Below are 19,175 nucleotides of genomic sequence, written 5' to 3'. Positions count from 1 at the left end.
GAATACATACAGGTATATATGTGTAATTCACAATGGGTTCACACAAGCACACCCAGTATACACACAGAAGCTGCATAAACTGTACATGTACATTGTTGTGATTCTGTAATTACATTACATTAGTATTGGCATTTGGCTGACGCTCTTATCCAGAGCGACATACAGTTAATTAGACTAAGCAGGAGACAGTCCTCCCCTGGAGCAATGCAGGGTTAAGGGCCTTGCTCAAGGGCCCAACAGCTGTGCAGATCTTATTGTGGCTACACCGGGATTGGAACCACCGACCTTGCGTGTCCCAGTCATTTACCTTAACCACTACGCTACAGGCTGCCCATTTGTTGCTCCAGACGTTGGCACATTCATGAAGATTCATTACATTTCCGGAACCATCTTTGTCAAAATGGCTGTGGTGTCCCCCCTATCGGATTGTTCATGTTTAATGAATATATTCTTAATTAATATATGCACAATCAGCAGCATTTTGTCCAGTGTCAGATTTGCCCGCAGCCTAGCAAGGCTAAGAGGAAAATGCCATTTCTGAACTTGCACAACTGTCACCCAGACTTGATGAAGTTCCACAGGCTCAGTCTGTCCTTTGTCATGTTCGTTAGGAGTTTGTAGGAAGGTAAACAGCAGGTTTAGATGTGCTACCCCACAGAGAGGTCCCTGTGTTGAGCGCGGTGGTGTGTCCTGCACCCAGACCAGATCCAGGCCGTCCGAGCGTGGTGGCGTCTCCCGGGGAGACGGGGTTCAGTCCACAGTCCCCCCCCCCATTCCCCAGCGGCTGCTCTGATTGGTGGAGTGCCTGTGGCGTACGGTAGCCGTGGGGGCACAGCTGACGTGTAGAACAAGCGCTCCGCTGACTGTGCACTGGGGCAGATGGGCAGATGCGCCATCTCATAAAGCCTTTCTGCGCCTTGTTGCCGGGCGACGGGGCGCGGGTGACGCGCGGGTGTGGAGATGCGCGTCGGGTCAGGAGGGGGGCAGAACCGCGGGGCCTGGACAAATTGAGCGACGGCGTAGGTCAGGGCAGAACAAAGAGGTGCACGGTCTGACGGGCGGTGGGGGGGGGGGGGTTCACGGTTCAGCGGAGGACGGGGCTGAAGTCTAAATCAGGAACACAAGGTGGGCAGCGCAGGACTCAGACTCACAGTTATTGGGGCTGAAAGCCATCAGCCGCTGCGAGGCATCGACGGGCAGTACCCCTGCCTGAGAGGGGCGGGAGCTCCCCGTTCACACGACAGAGAGACAGCGCCGTGTTTGTTTTACCTTGCGCGCAGATGTTCCGACAGTATCAGCATCTCCGATCTGAAGACGAGAATACCACGGCAGAACAAGAGTGATTCAGAACACGCTTAAACCTCTGGCCTCCATCCCCGCTCGCCTAATTTTAGCCCCTCCTGAGGGCCAGACAAATCCAGAACAAACCTCTCACTGAAATGTGCGTGCTAACCGCTAAAAGCAGCTCGCAGAACGGATAAATGTAAAAAGTCGTTCTGCGCTCACCCGTGGCGTTTTAAACAATCCTTCCATTTAACAATTTCCGTCTTGTTTTTTTAATAAAAAAGCCTAACTAGGGACGGGTAGAGTCTCGTTAGAATCTCTGTATGCAGAACATCAGCTACATGAACCTGGTGTAAACCGCCAGTAATGATGCCATGTCTCCTGGCATTGTCCCTACTCAAATAAACATTAAATAAAAAATAGGAGGGAGAAAAATAGAGGTTGGTGTGTGGATAAGGCTGCCGGGCTGGCAGCGCGGGCTGTTCGAGTGAAGAGGCTCTTTCAGCGCGGGGCCCTCCTGCATGCGCCACACGCAAACACGGCTCCCAAGAAGTGTGGACGAGAAAGACCGCCGGTTGCCACGGCAGCTAATCCTCGTCCGTCACCACGGCGACTCACAATAGGCCTGCCCCAGCCGGACCCTGTCTCTATTTTGGGGATTGACACGGAAGCCGGAATTAAAGGGGGGGAAACTTGTGTAAATTGAAAGAGCCTGGAGTGGAATGGGGTCTTTTTTACCCCTTTACAAGTAATTAAGGAATGTCATTGTTGTTCCGGCTCGCTGGAGCTCACGGCGTTACATGGCTAAGGACACTGAATGGTGCGATTGGCTCACTGGAGCTCACGGCGTTACATGGCTAAGGACACTGAATGGTGCGATTGGCTCACTGGAGCTCATGACATAAGATGCACAGTCTGAAAATCTCACTCCAGTCAGGTTGGATTGAAGGAACGTTGTGCCGACATTAGTGGCCTTCTAAAGCCTTGTCTAAAGAAGGGAATACACCGAGCCGACCATAGCGTCCAGTCTGCCTGCTGTGTGCCTGCCGTCGGCTGCAGAAGGTCCCGGAAGGACCAGGCTCATTTCTGTAGTCGGCCCTTCAACCCAATCAGCGTGTTGACGTGAGAGAAAGGGCGTGCTGGGTCGATGTTTGCCATTTGGCACGTCTAGATGTCACTCAAATGAGTACCGGCACTTGTATTTCCACTTTAAGCACTGTTAGTACTGCTTTCAACATTGCTAGTATCCAGCGCTACCAGAACCTGCATGTGTCTGGGTGGAAAACCAGGATAAATGAGTCTGGAGCAGAGCGGTTTGTGTTGTGCGCTCCCAGCCAGGGCCGTCGACGCCCCTCATCGTAGGCCGTAGTCGGGGGAACTGTCGCTGGTCCGTCGGCTTGGCGTATTCTCCGCCCGAGGTGTGTAATGCAGTAATGTTTGTGTCCATCCCAGTTTGAGTGGCAGCGGAGTCTGAGGAGAACAGTGCTGGGCGAGCCGTGAGGTAATCCCGCCGCTCCGGCCCGTTCGTCTCGGTCGCACCGTCCTGGTGGCTCAGAAACGGGCCCCGCGGCTCTTATCTGTCATCCTGCGGGAGCTGCTGAAAGCTTTTATTGTTTTGTTCGGCAGTGATAACATGTCCGGGCTGTCGGCCCCCTTTTTTTTTCCGAGGGGGAAAATGAGTCCGGAGAGTAATATCCTGTCCCGATTCACGATGGATTAGCTGTTAACCGCTCGGTGCCAACTCTTCTCCTCCGCGGGCCTGAGCTGTAAACATCTTAGCACGATGCCACATTGCATGGAAATGCCATTAAAAATGTGTTTGGACGCTCACTCCCCCAGTCATATTACGCTACTCACGATAGCACGTTCTGGATGCCATTAGCGGCGGCCTAATCGCTATTCCAGCTGCATACTAAAGGCATCCCTTTGGTGAAACATGAAAGTAGGAGGCTGTTTGTTTGTTCCGTGCACGTGTATCTATCGCGCTGGCGTGTTTGTGGGTATGTATGTGTGTGTGAGTCTGACTTCTTTGTGTCGTCAGTGTGTGGGGGGTGTGTTTGTTTGTGTGTAGGTGTGTGGGTGTTGACGTGGGTATGTTTTCGATTGTGTATACACCACCAAGTGGACCCTTGATGACTGAAAGCCGTTTAGCCGACAAATGTGTTCCATGCTGTATCAGCATCATTTTCAGCTGATTCTAGTCCCACTCCCCAATTCCCATCGAGGTCCATTCAAAGGCAGTGAGTTTCAGTATCGCTTGTAGGGCAACCTGACAATAATCCAGACCCTGATGATGTTGATAGGTCACATACATCAGGACGTCACGGCATGCAAAGGACATGCAACCAAATACAACAAGGCGGAAAAAGACGAGGGTTTCTTTTGAACGGTGTGTGAGTGTCTGTAGGTGAGTGGGTGTATGAGAGGATGTCTCAGACCCCGCCGGGCCCCGCAGGGCCCTGAGAACGGGGGGGGCGGTGAATGGGCTGCTCTCAGCAGGTGCCTGCAGTGCCGGGGCGCTCCGTGCCCGGCCGTCGGGGCCTTTGTGTGCCGCGCGTTGTTTGGCGGGGCGCTCGGGTTTCCTTTAATTGCTCTGCTCTTTGTGACGCTGCGCACCGGCTCAGGCTATCAGGAGTCACACAGCATATGATTCCCCTTCCCACCGCTTCTCACCTTTCCCCCGAAGATCAAAGCCCGCTCCTGCTTTTCACTGCTCGCCCATTATCTATCCCAGCCTTCCCCCTCTCTGTCCTCCTCTTTCCTCTCATTCTCTGCCTGTCTTTCGATCTCTCTGTCTCTCCATCCCTCCCTCTTCATCTCTATTTCCATCTCTCTCTCTCCCTCTCCATCTCTCGCCATCTCTCTCTCTCTCCATCACTCCCTCTTCATCTCTATCTCCATCTCTCCCTCTTCATCTCTATCTCCATCTCACTCTCTCCCTCTCCATCTCTCTCTCTCCCTCTCCATCTCTCGCCATCTCTCTCTCTCTCTCCATCTCTCCCTCTTCATCTCTATCTCTCTCTCTCTCCATCTCTCCCTCTTCATCTCTATCTCCGTCTCTCTCTCCCTCTCCATCTCTCCATCTCTCTCTCTCTCCCTCCCCTTCTCTCTCACTATCTCTCTTTGTCTGATTGCAGGTGTATGAAGCTGCATGTTCCTCAGAAACAGGGAACATAATCACAGATTTGTAAGTCTTAAGAGTTCACCCTGAAAACTAGCCTTGAAGAAAAACACCAGGCCTTATCCATACAACCAAATTTCCTATATTGTGTCTCGAGTCTCACAGTGCGCTATTTGAATAACCGTTAATGAGCAAGTGACTGGTAAAATACTTATAATATCAGTCATGATAATTACGTCACTATATTGTTTTCCATGTAAAGGGCTGCTTTCATTCTGTCTTCATTCTCAAGCTATGCCAGATCTTACCTCACGAAGGCCCGACGGGTACAGAAGAAACCATAGAAGCGTGGAAATGCTTTGACTATGGCGTAGGTGCAGTTGATGCTGTCAGTAATTGCAGTAGGGTAATTTTCAGGCTGGGGTAATCACTCCATAAACAAGCAGACTCGAGAAATACTGAGCAGGTGAAGGAGTGATCTCATACCCCTGTGGTGCCTATAACAGCTTATTTCACATTCTCTCTTTAATGGCGTGCGTAAACGCATTTCACACTTATACTATTTTTACTTTACGTAATGACTTTCTGTTTACTTGTACTTCATTTGTTTCGTACAAAGTATGTCCTAGAAAACGGTTGATCTTGGAGAGGGGAGAAAGCTGACAACAACATGGTGGAATGTGCGTTCACACACTCCTTGGAACGCGTGAGGATGCGGAATGCCGCAGTCCGAAGGAGGGAAGAGGGAAACTCGAGTGTGAAACGACAGTCCGTGATCAGTTCTGAAGAACCGCATCCTCACCTCAGCCCACCCCCGCTTTCTTCGCCGGTGAAAACAAGGCACGTAGCGTGGCCATGTCACGGATGGCGTCAAACTTTTGGAGATTGAATTTCAGAGGAGGGTCAGAAATGATATGCCCTATTAAGAAAAAGATCACAAGGCTGGATCGGAGGACTCCAGCTCCATAAATAAGACCGGGCCACTCACTCCTCCTCGTTTGCGACTTGTCTGTGAAATTCGATTTTCACGGTGCATCGAGCCAAATCTGAGACCAGCGTCTTGTGACAGGAGAGCGAACAAGAGGGGGGGGGGTGGGGCCGACGCCAAACCCCAAGTGTGACGCGGGTTAAACCAATCAGGAAGGCTGCCATTGCAGTCCTAATCTCATTGGAGAAGCAGGATGATTTCCTTAAAATGATTTACACTAATTTATTTATTTTTTAATCTCTGGCTTGAGCTTTTCCATATGAACTGCGAGTCTCTCTCCTTTGTAAGCCGTCACCTGACCGGAGAGTTTGAGCTCCGTGTTGTGTGCCATGGCAACGGCAGACCAGAGACCCCCGTTCTGCTCTCTCCTGCCCTCTGTTGGCTCTGTGAAATAATATCACATTATCATAATAACAGTAATAACATTCTTCTTCATCGTAATAATATGTCCATTGCTCTCTGTATTTGCTCGTCCAGTAAAACAAGCGATTATAGTGTAAATAATGGAATTGAATGGAAGCAATGGAAAATAATGCATGGAAACATTCTGTATTGCATTGTTATTATTTTTCCATGGGATTTTCAATAGTGCTCTATTTTTAAGTGGGCCGTGGAGGCAAAAAGCCTTTCCTGTACATCTGAAGAACTGTTGTGGCAGGTTGGGAATTGGTCATTCAGAAATGTTCCAATGCATTTTAAGCACAATGGCCATTGTAGAGAGCAATCTAGCATTACAGTTCATACTAGCAGTCTAATCATGACGTGAATGCATTTATGACCTTTTTTCTGAATTATGGAATTATGTTTATCTTGAGATGTCTTCTTATTTTATGCTCATGGCCAGGACAAAGCGTTCAAGCCAAAGAAGATGACCTATTTAGCAAAAGCAGTCATGTTGATTGATTGAAGGCACAACTTCATGGTTTCATTAGATTAGATTATTTGATTTTCTTAGCAGTCTACTTCTATTTTTGCAGACGTGGACAGTAACTTTTAAAATCTTTTTCTTGGACAAGATGCTCAGTTAGCAATATCAAGAAAGCCTGCTCCTGGAAGTCATTCCGCAGTTACTTTCCTGACATTTCATGAATCATTTTTACATGACACACAATGCTTCAGACAGTGCTTTATACCCTAGCTCCTCTGATAAAAGATTTCCTTCAGATTTACAGAGCTTCCATAAATCTGGCCGTTGAAACATGACATTTATTAAATGAATTCTGCATTTTAAAAAAGTGCGGTGTACGAAAAGTATTGAAACTGAAAAAGGAGGATCTGACTGAAGATGCCAGGGGTAAGAGCAGAGGAAATGGGAGCCAGGGAAAGCGGGGGGGTGGGGGGGTGGGGGGTGATGCCACAGGAATGACATCAGCATGCTCTGTGAAGCATTTCCATGGCGGGTGTCGGGTTCAGGCCCGTGATTGGTCAGCGGCCCACGGGGGGGAAGTTGCTCACCTGGGAGAGGTGTTTGGGCCCCGAAACCCGAGAGCCTTTTAAGGGCTCCGGTTTCCCCCCCGCCGCCCCACGGAGGGGAGGAAGAGAGGGTCCCCTCCCTCTGGCTGCCTCCACCTGTCACTCACAGGCCCCCATTGTAGCCGGCCCATTGAAGTGCCCGAGGTTTGGCTGTTCGTCATGTTCCCGTCATCTGGAAACATGATGCAGAAAGGAGGGAGAGGGGTCACAAAAATAACGTGCCCTCCGGTTCTCTTGGATGAGAGAATGAGGGTCTTGTACTCACTGGGGTCTGTGTGTTTATGAGTTGGTGTGTGCATGTGCATTTGCATTGGTTGATTTGTGTTCATACTACTTTTATCATTGCCTTCTTTCCACTTGTGTCGGTATCTGTACAATAAAATAACAAATGTAGACGCACTACCTTCATTTGTATTTGCATGTCCGGAAACTCTGCCTTAATTTCTGTTTGTATGTTTGGAAACACTACCTGCATTTCTGTTTGTGTATTTGGAAACATTGCCTTGTCTCCTTTTCTAGAAACACTACCTGCATTTCTGTTTCCATGTTTGGGAACACTATCTGCATTTATGTTCGTATATTTGGAAACATTACCTTAATTTGTTTCCTTTTGTAGAAACACTACCCGCATTTCTGTTTTCATGTTTGGAAACAATATTTGCATTTCCTTCCTGTATCTTTTTCTTGCTTTGTTTTTCCATTTGTCTGTCTTGTTGAGTATAATTTTACACATTATCTGTTTTTGTGTGAGTGCGTTGATGTGTGTGTGTGTGTGTGTGATTGTGTGATTGTGTGAGTGTGTTAGTGTGTGTGTCTGTGTGTGAGTGTGAGTGTGTTAGTGTGTGATTGTGTGTGTGTGTACCTGTGTGGGTGTGTGTGTGTGTGTGTGTGTGTGTGTGTGTGTGTGAGAGTGTGTGTGTGTGTGTGTCTATTAGTGTATTAGTGTGTGAGTGTGTGTGCGTATCTGTGTGAGTCTGTGAGAGTGTGTGTGTTAGTGTGTTAGTGTGTGTGTGTGTGCGTATCTGTGTGTGTGTGTGTGTGTGTGTGTGCATATCTGTGTGCATATCTGTGTGCGTATCTGTGTGTGTGTGTGTGTGTGCGTATCTGTGTGTATGTGTGTGTGCGCGTATCTGTGTGTGTCTGTGTGTGCGTATCTGTGTGAGAGTGTGTGTGTGTGTACCTGTGTGAGTGTGTGTGTGTGTGTGTGCGTATCTGTGTGTGTGTGTGTGTGTGTGTGTGCGTATCTGTGTGAGAGTGTGTGTGTGTGTACCTGTGTGAGTGTGTGTGTGCTGCTGATTTGTGTGTTTAGAAAGGCAAAGCAGGCGCAGGTGGGAGGCTGTGTATGTAGGTGTTATCTGAGACTGTTCTTCTGTGGAGGAGTGGATTTGAGCCCTTAGTCGTGTGCTACATTAGCCCTCAATTCCTGCCAATTTTAGCTTCGCTCCATGATTGACAGAGGGCTGCTGTTACTGGCCGGCCAATTGGAGCGCGATGCCGAGCGGGCTACCCGCTGCGCGGCTTTGATCCCCCCGCTGAGGCACAAAGCCCAGTTTGAGAAACCCCCCCCCCCTCGGCAAGGCCTGGCCCCTGCTCACATCCCCTCTATCGCCACCTACTGGTGAGGAGTCAGGGATAACGATCCGCCAACAGCCCAGGTCAACACTGAGGAGAAAAGAGAGACCAGTGTGACTGTTCTGGCCAGCGGTAGGGCCAGTCCATACCGTTCTCACAAACTCATCCTGTATGGGCATTTACATTTTGGTTTTTGAGCATGTGAACTGAGAACACGTGAGGAGAAGTGCAGGCAATCCAGAATGTTGCACAACACGGTTCCAGCATAATGCGCTCATTTGACCACGGTGCCACAAGTCTGAAATAGAGAACTTCTTTATGCAAGAGTTCCTTCCTTAAAAATATGAAATGTAAAATGCCTCTTGCTTTCGGTCTTTGGTGTGTTCACCTCGGTCCACTGCATACTCTGGAATTTATAGTTGGAAAAATTGCTGTGCTGCCCACCGCAGCTGCCTGTGCAAAATCATTTGTTTTTAATGGCAAAATGCAGTTGCTGGTCAGAAACCTCCAGAATGAAGTGTGTAGCAGGCTGTCAGAAACAGTAGGCCTCAAACCTTAAGACCTTACTTCCTGCACAGATGTCCAGGTCTGAAGCCCCTCCGAGGTTCACCTCGCTCTTAACGCCTGTCAACAGGTGCCTGGCCCAAAATAGGCACGTCGCCATGTTTCCGGGTCCGCCCTTGACACTGGGTAATCGCTCCATCCATCACCATGGCGAACAGCTCGTCAGCTGGTTCCTGCGTTCTGCGGCCGGAGAGAGCTGAGTCCGCAAAGCCGTAAACCTGAAACCGCGCTTCTACAAAAACACACTGAGCCGTCTGCTCCTCCTTCAGCTCCAACTTCCTCATGACAAAGTGAATTATGGAGAAACCGTTTATTTTTTCTCAGCGTAAAAATACAGAATGGTTTGTGTAATAAGGGGAAACTAGGACGGGCAAAGGGCTGGTAGTGTTTAAGATAATCATTTTAGATCAGCCGCATTAACCGACGGGCTGTGCCTTGATAGCGGGTTTTATCGCAGCAGAAAGTGTGCTGAGAGGGGAACGTCTGGGGATTTTACGTAGTCGACGTAGTCAGCTCGTGACCTCGCAGGACAACAGCTCGGGCCCCGTGCTGAATGCCAGGGCGCGTGTCTGGGGCCGGGCAGACGGCTGCGTTGGGCAGGCTGGCGTGTACGAGGCGTACGTGTGGCAGGGCCACGCTCTGATACCCCCCCCCTCCTGTGTTTACTGAGCCCAAACTCCCCGGCCTCCAGCCGCAGATGGACTGGAACAAGAAATAAATAACACATATTTTTATGCACAGGGAGTACTGGCCGTTGTTATTAATCATTTGCTTCTTTTTTTCCCCTTTCGGCATTATGTTTCCTATTATTCTGGGGTAGTGTTTCTGTTGAGGTCGCGCTCAAGGTTAATTAGTTTTTCAGCCAAGCTTTTCCCCTCCCTACTTTTAAGTGCTGGTGAAAGTGCGTGCTCCGTAAAAGAAAACAGGACTCGTTATCAGCGCGGAAAACTAACGGCTGCTGAACCTGGGCCTGTCATTCCTTCATTCCTGGAATCTGGAATAACGGGAGGGCGGCCGGAAGAGCCCGCGTGCACGCTCATTCTAACGCCGTTTCCGCACGAAAACGAACGCAAGGGCCCCGCGGCCTTCGAAAAGCGCGTTCGGGGGCCCTCGCGGAGGAGAGGGACGGAGGCCCCTGGCGAATACCCCGCCGGTTCAGACGACACGCTCTTATGTTACGGCGGGTTCTCTCTGGTCTGGATTAAGTGAGGAGCTGAGGTTGCGGGTTTGACGCGTCGAGGGCCACGGCAGCAGCAGCAGTCGTCGCCCGCGGGAGGTGTTTACGCATCGTCTCCGCTGCCAGAGCCGACGGCGCAGGCCCGGGACGCGGAATGCCGCTGCGTGACGCTGGCCGTTCGCCCCGGTCCGCACTTCAGGACCGATGACAAATGAAAGGGTTACGGCCGGGTTTGCCGGGGGTCCAGACGTGGCCCCGTCTCAGCGCCCGCGTGGGAGTCGTGATCTTCCGCCTGCCAGCGAGATGTTATTCCGCGGGATGACTTAGTGTTTCACACAAAACACAGGAGACCCAGGGAGGCAGCTGGGGGGAGGGGGGGGGCAGCTTATCGTTCTTCCTCCGCAGCGCTGAGGAATGCCTTCTGCATGAAGCAAGCTTCTGGAATGAGTCCGCGCACTCCACAACTTCTCCAAAAACAAGTTGTAGAGTTTACGGAATACATGAACCTACTGCTTAAAGAATACATGGACTTAGAGTTTGAGTTTGAGTTAGTTTGGGGGACTGTCTGTGCTTCACTCCTTTGGGGTCACCGTTCCAGCAGGGGCGTGGTGCAGATACGTGACTTGCATGGTTCCACGTGTCCGGGTTCATATTCGTGAAAAGCGTGAAGTCAGCAGCTGGGAGATATAGCTGTTGAGCGAGGCTGGGGAGTCTGGGAGGGGAGGGAGACAGGGGTGTGAGAAATCAGACCCTCGGTTTCCCCCCCTCAGACGCGCGCGGGAGGAGGCATCTCTCCACGGCTCGGAGCACGGACCGTCCGGGCTTCTCCGGTGGCGCCCCGTCGGGGCCTGACGCCCGGGCCGGCTCCTCCACCGGGCTGTCCCACGCTGAGCGTTGGGTTTCAGTGAGGGCCACCGCGCCGGGCGGGGCGGGGGGGCTCACATCCTGTTTTGTGTGAACGCCACGGGGTGGCCCTGATCCATCTGGCCCTGCGCAACCCAAGCTGCTCCGCGAGCTTGAGTGTTGAGTCTTACAAGCAGGCTCCCCACCGTATGCAGAGGAATACATCACTCACGAGGTCCGGTCGATGTCCCATCAGACTACACGCCATGGAATACATCACTCACAATGTCCGATCGATGTCCGATCAGACTACACGCCATGGAATACATCACTCACAATGTCCGGTCCATGTCCCATCAGACTACACACCATGGAATACATCACTCACAATGTCCGGTCCATGTCCCATCAGACTACACGCCATGGAATACATCACTCACAATGTCCGATCGATGTCCGATCAGACTACACACCATGGAATACATCACTCACAATGTCCGGTCCATGTCCCATGAGACTACACGCCATGGAATACATCACTCACAATGTCCGGTCCATGTCCCATCAGACTGCCCCATAGGCTCACGGTAACTCCCTTAAAGACCAGATTATAATGGCGGCGGTCTCCTCGGGTCCTTCATTCAAACTTGTAATTTTTTGGGATTCGAATACTTTCCTACACTTTACTGAACTTCTCTTTTTGTATTGGAACCTACAAAATCCTCTCAAAAAGTGCTAACCTGGCCTCCTGGTCCTCTTGGCTGGCTCATTCGCACCAGGCAAGATCAGTCTAGCACAGAAAAGTATTTGAATCCAGAACAATGACGTGTTTGACCCAGGTCTGGTCCTGGCGGCGTGTTCCGGTTGCTGGGCCAGGCCGTATCTCCAGGAGCCCTTCCCCAGCCCTCCACAGGGCTGAGGGCTTCTCTCCTGCAGGCCTGTTTGCTTTGGCCTGGTCCTCCATGGCGTGTACCAGCAGGCCCGGCCACAGCCTCGGCTCTTTAACCTGGGTGCAGCACTTTCAACACTCCCCACATTCTCCTTCCCCTCACGCAGCATAGAGACATCACTCCATAATTACAGGAAATAATGCTAACGGTAATCAGCATCAGACATTTGACTTCTTAATCACTTGGTTTCAAGGATACTGGAGGTGCTGTGGCTTGCGTAACACCTTTGCGAGCACATGATTAGTTCCATGTGATCCAAACCAAACAAACAAAACCCTAAACTGAACTATTTAAACCTGGTTCTGGCACTTTATCAGTTATTCATTTTATTTTCTCTTTTTATATTTTGGAATGCTTTGTGGCTCAGAGCTTGCCAGTTCTTAAAAATCAGATGTAGCAGATTTGAAGGTATGTGATTATCTTTCAATAAAGTTGAATCCAATTAGTCATGCTCTACAGATGAAGTTAATTTGACTTCAAATGTACTGGGCATTTTTATGGCATGTTTCTCAGTGTGATTTTTTCCTTTTTGCATTCAGACTCTAAACACAGGCACATGTTGCAGAAACAATAGCGTATTCTGTTCAGGCCTCCCAAGGAAGCGTGTTGGATAATGTCGGGAATCAAATTTACTTTACACTTCACAGCACTTTGTTGAAGTACACACACTCACTTCATACGAGACGAGTGTTATCTGGAAATTATTCATCACATATGCCACTCCTTTGGAGGGAGGTTTCCTTCCTATAAATCATAAAGCATACAACCCTTAAAATGTGGATAATTACATCTGAACTTTAGCAAATCGTAAGTGTAGATATGATGGGGTTATATTTGCTTGAGTGTGTACATTGTTTGCCCACATGTGTGGTATTGTGGTTATGGACCTGGGGAGCCGGCCTCTGCCGCTGTACTGCCAGCATACCCTGGAGCGCAGTATTTCACCTGAATCACTTCAGTAAACATTCAGCTGTGTAAACTTTATGCAACAGTAATGTAAGCCGTCTGTGCCAATTACTCTGGACAGAAGGGCCTACTAAAGAGTCTTAGAAATGTCAGAAATGTAAACCTGAGCCCAGGCTGTACAAACAGGAGCCTGTTTCATCCATTTCATCATTAAATTAGGATTCAATCGAAAGGACGAGTAAGAATCAAGATGGAAATGACTGTGAGCTGCTAACCTAACAAAAAGTTAATCAGCAAACTAGTCTGATAAACTGCACAGTTGTGATTGAAGTGTGGCCCTACTGTGCATCCACCCTCCTACTGTGCATCTGATAATGCATTCTCATTCCTGTCCGATTCCACGGCTAGTAGTCGCTAGTTGTTAACCGTGCTCTCCATGGCCCTTCCCATTTAGGGTTCAGTGCGGCCCCCTTCATGAGTCACTTCGCCATTATCTGAGTGCCCATCTTGGGCAGGGTGACCTGTAGGTCCTCTTGTAGAGGAGGGCCTCAGCCTCTTGCTCTAACCTCATTTACCACAGTCAATTTTATCTATGGCCACTCAGAACACCAGCAGGTGTCAGCGCTCCTGAATTGAACCTGAAGTGCCCACTCCATACTGAGAGGTGTCTGCTGGCTCCCTGTCATCTCTGAAGGGTGTCAGACCATTCCTGCTGTGTGGGGCTGCTCTCCTTTTCCGCAGGCCTGCTGTTAACACTGTGGCTGTTGCTGCCACCCTTTATAAATTGGGTTTTGTGTGGCCACTTCATTTGTTGCTCCGAGCCGAACACGGAGAAGCAGTCGCTTCCACCAGAAGTTAACATCCGTTCGATGGTAGTTTTTCTCCTAAGGAATGTGATTTATGTTTATAGTTGCTTATTGACTATCTCAGACACTAACAGTTTGATTGATGTAAACTGGACCAATATTTATAGAGTAAATGACAAAGAACTGCACAATGTCCCTGCGTTCGGAAGACCGTGTTTGTTTAGGATGGTCGGAACACCGCCGTATATGCCTGTCTGGTTCGTTGTCTCTCGTTAGCAGCAGCTTCCCCACCACAATGTCACAGTGGAGCACTATTACCATGATACTTTCGAGTTATGTACGCAATCCATTTCATATCCGTTTTTATGAAAACAGAAGGAATTGTACTTTACACACACACAGAAACTAAAGCTGATCTGGAAGTAATCTTTGAGTTATTTCTCATGAAGGTTGCGCTGTTGGGAACATGGTGAGCTGACTTGGTGTTGGGAACTCGGTGAGTTTACGTTACACACCTCCTTCATCACTGCCCCTGTAGAATGCGTACCTTCATCTGAAGCCAGGTGCTCAGGGTTTGTTCTGCCAAAATGGCTGCTGCATCAGCAGGGTGTCGTGCACGTGGGGGTAACGAATGCCTCAACCCGCTGTTGAAAACCATCAGTAACATCCAGACATGTTTTTTGGGAGTGGCCCGACGAAATGAATCAGCACTTGTGGGGAAAGATTGCGATGGTGAACTTGGGTTGGATTGTACATGCAGACCAGAAGAGGAGAATGAGATTGCGGGCTTGTGGAGGGAAACAGGACTCGGTTGGCTCTCAAAACAATCCTATATCTATCAGCATATCACACTGCCAGCCTCCTAATGGCCAATAGATATAATTTGGGTCTGCTGTGCTGACCCAGGCTGTTGAACCCTGTTTCTGGCCCACAACCTCCCTCAAAATGGTGAAGAGTTCTGAGAGGTGTACAGACATGTAGACTTTCCCTTGCACATCTTTTTCCCACAAGTTTTTCTGAACCTCCCTTTCCCTCCCTTTCGCCAAAATAAATGTTCCGTTTTCCTACAAGTTCCAGGGCTGGGGCAGTTGCCGGAGTTAGGGCTTGGCTCGTTGCGTGCATATCAATGCCCTAATGTGTCACAGCCCTGCCCTCTGTGCCACCAGATTCTGCATATGCCACCAATTTCCTTCCAGAGTAATTCCCTACAGTATCCCCTTCCTTTGGTTGTATGCAGTCCAATTGGCAGTTCCCCTGCCAAGAACCTCAGCCATTGCCATTCAGAATAAGCTTAGTTTCTCCCATTCCGCTAGTTTCTCTTCAAGGCCTACCTCTACCTGTCTGTGGGCACCTCTAATCTGTGATAACCTGTCTATCCTGACAGTATTTAGCTTAGTTTACTGCCTGAAATGCATTTTCTCTCCTCACTTTGGCTAACCCAATCCTGCTCCCAGTGCAATGCTCATCGCAGCCTCTGTTGTTCGGGAAAGCAGACAGGCATGTGCTCTCCTCCAATCGTTGCCCCTGCTGAAATCTGACTTTTTTTGATTGAGGAAGGATAATTATATGCTTATTCAGTGCTTTTGTTCAGCATATGCATTGATATAGTATTAAAATAAAGTAGGCTATACATCTGAAAACTTTGAAAGTAAGACGAGGGGCAGTAATATAAGGGCAAAGCTGAGCGGAATCTTCATTAAATCTCGACATTTTTTGGCTGCTGAGAATAATCCGAATCTGACGATATGCGTTCATCTTGATTAATTTCAAAAATATTTGTTCTAGTTTTGGCAAGTCTGTCTGCTCCCTGCTATAAGCAGTGATAGCCTTACATTCGTTCCCCTGTCGGGGGAAGAGGTGGAATTGCAATAAATTGACCTTGGGAAATTGGCAGTGGAGACACGCCTGGCCGACTAATTCCTCCCGGTTGTCTCCGTGGAGTGATGGTGGGATTATTTTTTTGGCGTAGCGTCGGGGCAGGGTGCAAGTTCAGCTCAGGCTGCCTCTGGCCTCCTCGGAGTGGAGTTCCAGCACTCTTCAGCCTTAGCCACCCGCTCTGAAAACAACTCCTCCACACTCGATCGGGAGCACTGTTTATTTAGCTGAGTCACTCCCCCGAATAATGATACATTTCTGAAATGCCTCTTGTCCCCCCATCCCCCGACGCCGCTCAAAACGTCAAGAGCCTCAACGTATTATTGCACAGCAAATCAAATGTGTAATAACAAATGTGCCGTTAGTTAAGTATTTATGTCACTGTTTACATAAAAAGAGGGCTGCCAGACCGTGTGCGCTGGTATGTCCCGCTGTGAGTTTACAAGCACGCACGTTATGACAGAGCAAGTAACTGCAGCAAGAACCGCAGAGATTCAAATATTTATCCTGCGACATTTCTAGCTGCGGGTACACACGGGCTGACTCCCGGGGAATATGTCCGTGTGTATTTGCGTTAGGCACCATGCCTGAATCCCCCCCCCCCCCCAGCGCCCCTCATACACTCAGTCCTTTCCTCTTCTCCCCGTTTGGCTTCTGAATTCTTCCACAGTAAATCTCCCTGCTTTCAGGGGTCCCGTATGAACACACACGTACTGCGTGAAGAGTCAGGCCAGCTCAGGCAGGTTCGGAGGGATTGTCTATCTTGGCGGCTTTGTTGGCCGTTGCTTTTTTTAATGTTTGTTAGTGTAAAAAAAATGGAAAATCACTGCCACGGAACTGAAACTTACTGTAGTCGATGAGCCCTTGTCTGTTCCCAGCTCATTTCCCACTGAGCATTGCAAAAGGACCTTGGGGATTATCCTTAAATGTGTACGTGGCTGTTCTGAGTTTGTTGACATCAGTTTTATAATTTACACTAACCCATTGCTGTTTTATGGTGTTCATGGGAGCAGAGTTTGGGAGTTTAAGGAAAAAACATCTTGTAAAAAGAGTCCTGTATAAATTTCTGTCTGACATTGTTTAATGATTGTGTTCCTTCATGACCTCTTTCTGCAAACATGCCATAGCTGCTCCTCTAGGTTATTTGTTCCTGGTTTCAGCATAGACTGTTTTGCTGTGGAATGCACAGTTTACATTAAACAAAGGTCAAAGTAATTTGTATTTTCTGAGTCCGACGGGACCTCAAAATATTTGCTGAGCATTTGGCTCTTGAACCCTGTGTCTCTTCTACCATCTTGAGCATGTGACCTGCTCTGTGCGGGATAAGCCAATCACCTTATGACATGTGAGGCTGGGCTTGCCGTTCACCCTCTCATTAATTTTGCTGGCCTTTTTATCGGGAGATACTCGTTTTGCTCCCTCAGTGGCCACATGCTGAGGCCCAAGTACCCATCAAACTTCACTCTAGTTAAACTTGTGTGCCACCGTAAGAACTTATGCTAAATAGGGTTTGCACTGAGCATGTGCATGAACAACTCCCAAATATACAATGTCACCATTCAGTTCAACTCGGACAGACTCAAAATACCCGTGCACAATGTTTTATTTGTTTCCTGAATCTGTACGGATGTATACATGCAGTCAAATGCAGCACTGACCAGACGTATAGTATTTTCCACTGAGGAGCTAAGGCATCCACAGCCGATCTCCGCACAGCCGATCAGCACTGCCGCTGATCTCCGCGCGGCCGATCAGGAGGTGATCAGCAGCTGCCTTCCATCACGGACGCGGGAGGTTCATTCATCCCGACGGCTCCCGGGCGCCAAGAGGCCACCTCCCTACAAACCGCACGCGAGCGCGAACACGTTGGGCCTCCTCGGTCACGCCGCTCAGCACACACACCCCGACGCTCCGCACGGAGCGCAGACACACGCACAGACACGCACGCGGGCCTCGACGTACTGGGCGAATCGCACATTCCGCGTGCTGTTGTCCGTCTGGCTCCTCGAGTTGTTTAGACATTTGTGCAGCTCCAGATGAGTAGAAGTGTATTGAAAGCAGAACCGGCCGGTGGAGGCATGGCGTTTTGGAAGTGTCTGTTTGATTAGAAGTGCTCCTCTGGCTGTACCGAGTGCTGCAGGATGCTGAAGAGCAGATGTTCACCTCCCCACCGACGAGAAGGACCCCGTACGCCATGTGTAATGTTTGAACTCATAAATCCTTTATGTTTATTTTGACAAGAACTGGGTTCCGCTTTTTCAGCGCTTGCTATATCTCTTGTAAACAGACAAGACAAATTCCTACACATCGCTTTAACCACCTATTATTATATCCATTTGTCTCATTACATTTTGAAGAGAAATGGTTTCAACAACCCTTATCTTGTGGGTTTTGACAGATTAGATGATTGTATCTAAACTACCGAGTAGCATGGGCGTGTGGCTCATTTCCCTCATTATTGCACTGAACTGCTTTTTTTCAAACGCAGTTTAGCAAATTATGGCTACTTATAGGCTTTTTTTAGTTAGTGTTTTTCTTTCTTATGGCTCCGTGAGGCTGTTATCGAATTAGTGAGTTTTATTTCCGGGTGGTCCAAGGCTGTAATTAGGTCCAATGATGTAAAAGTGCTTCAGTCGAGGTTATTTTCCAGCAAGCTAAATGTTTTTATATATATACACGGTCCAGAGAATGCCAGGCTTTTCCGTTGCGGAGTCTTTCTCCAGCAAAGCACACACAGAGGTGTATGCTGGGGTGGGGGTGGGGGTACACATCTCTGGGTCTGGGCTAACGGTAAACAAAGTGTATTCTTTCTGCGGGGCGTTGGTGACAGATGGAGTGAGGATCCATTTTCGGGGTCAGCGGTGCCGAGCGGATCCTCACACACCAGCCTCAGGACTTTACCTCTCCGCCTCTCCTGCCCTGCTTTATTTCGGGGGCCGCACCTGTTTAAGGGAGGGGATGGGGGGGTCCAGTGATGCAAGAGGCTGCTGCAGGTCCCCAGCTGAAACCCAGGGCTCTTTAGGGGAACTTTGGCCTGCATTCTATCTTGTTTACCATGAATAATGGCTCATTAGGCTGTCATCTCCCCAGCCCTGAATGCATCAGGGCCTGTGTTACACGTTGTGTGGTCAGCAGTGGTATGGGACAGTGTCACCTTTAAGTCATTTATGCCCTCTGAAACCAGCCAGTCCATTAGATGTGTTATTCTTGTATTCGGCCCAGACAAAATGATTTATTGAATAGCAAATATACGCAAGTATATAAAGTTTATTTGTCAAGTGTAATTGGATTCCAGGCAGTACAAGAATCTGAAGTTATATTCAGGAGAAACCTGGAGAAGTAAGAACACAGAACCTCAGGCAGAACTGTTGAAGCCTTTGCTGGAATTGAAAAGTGTTTTGGAAAGGATTACCATTATGGCTGCGTTCTGCATTCCCTGGAAAGCCTTCTGCACTGGATATATAGGATCCGGCATTACTCTCTCTGTGCTTTCTTTTTTTAAAGGTGTGTGTAAAATGATCAAAGGTCCCTTGATTGGTGTCAGCAATTTCCAGATTGACCTTCTGTGAGTTCAGGTGTCCGTTATCTCGTTGGCTGGATTGTATTCAGCTCCCAC

General features: G+C 49.0%; 1 protein-coding gene across 1 annotated transcript in view; it reads left to right on the top strand.

Moving 5' to 3' along the window:
- Nucleotides 1–19,175, top strand: part of LOC133107901 (transmembrane protein 135-like) — an 89,741-nt gene that overhangs the window by 56,071 nt on the left and 14,495 nt on the right. The gene's annotated exons all lie outside the window — the stretch shown is intronic.

The sequence above is a fragment of the Conger conger genome, chromosome 13 (assembly GCF_963514075.1).
Source record: "Conger conger chromosome 13, fConCon1.1, whole genome shotgun sequence".
Classification (NCBI taxonomy): Eukaryota; Metazoa; Chordata; class Actinopteri; order Anguilliformes; family Congridae; genus Conger; species Conger conger.
Note: the sequence above shows the minus strand (reverse complement) of the source record. Positions and strands in the feature narration are given on the sequence as shown.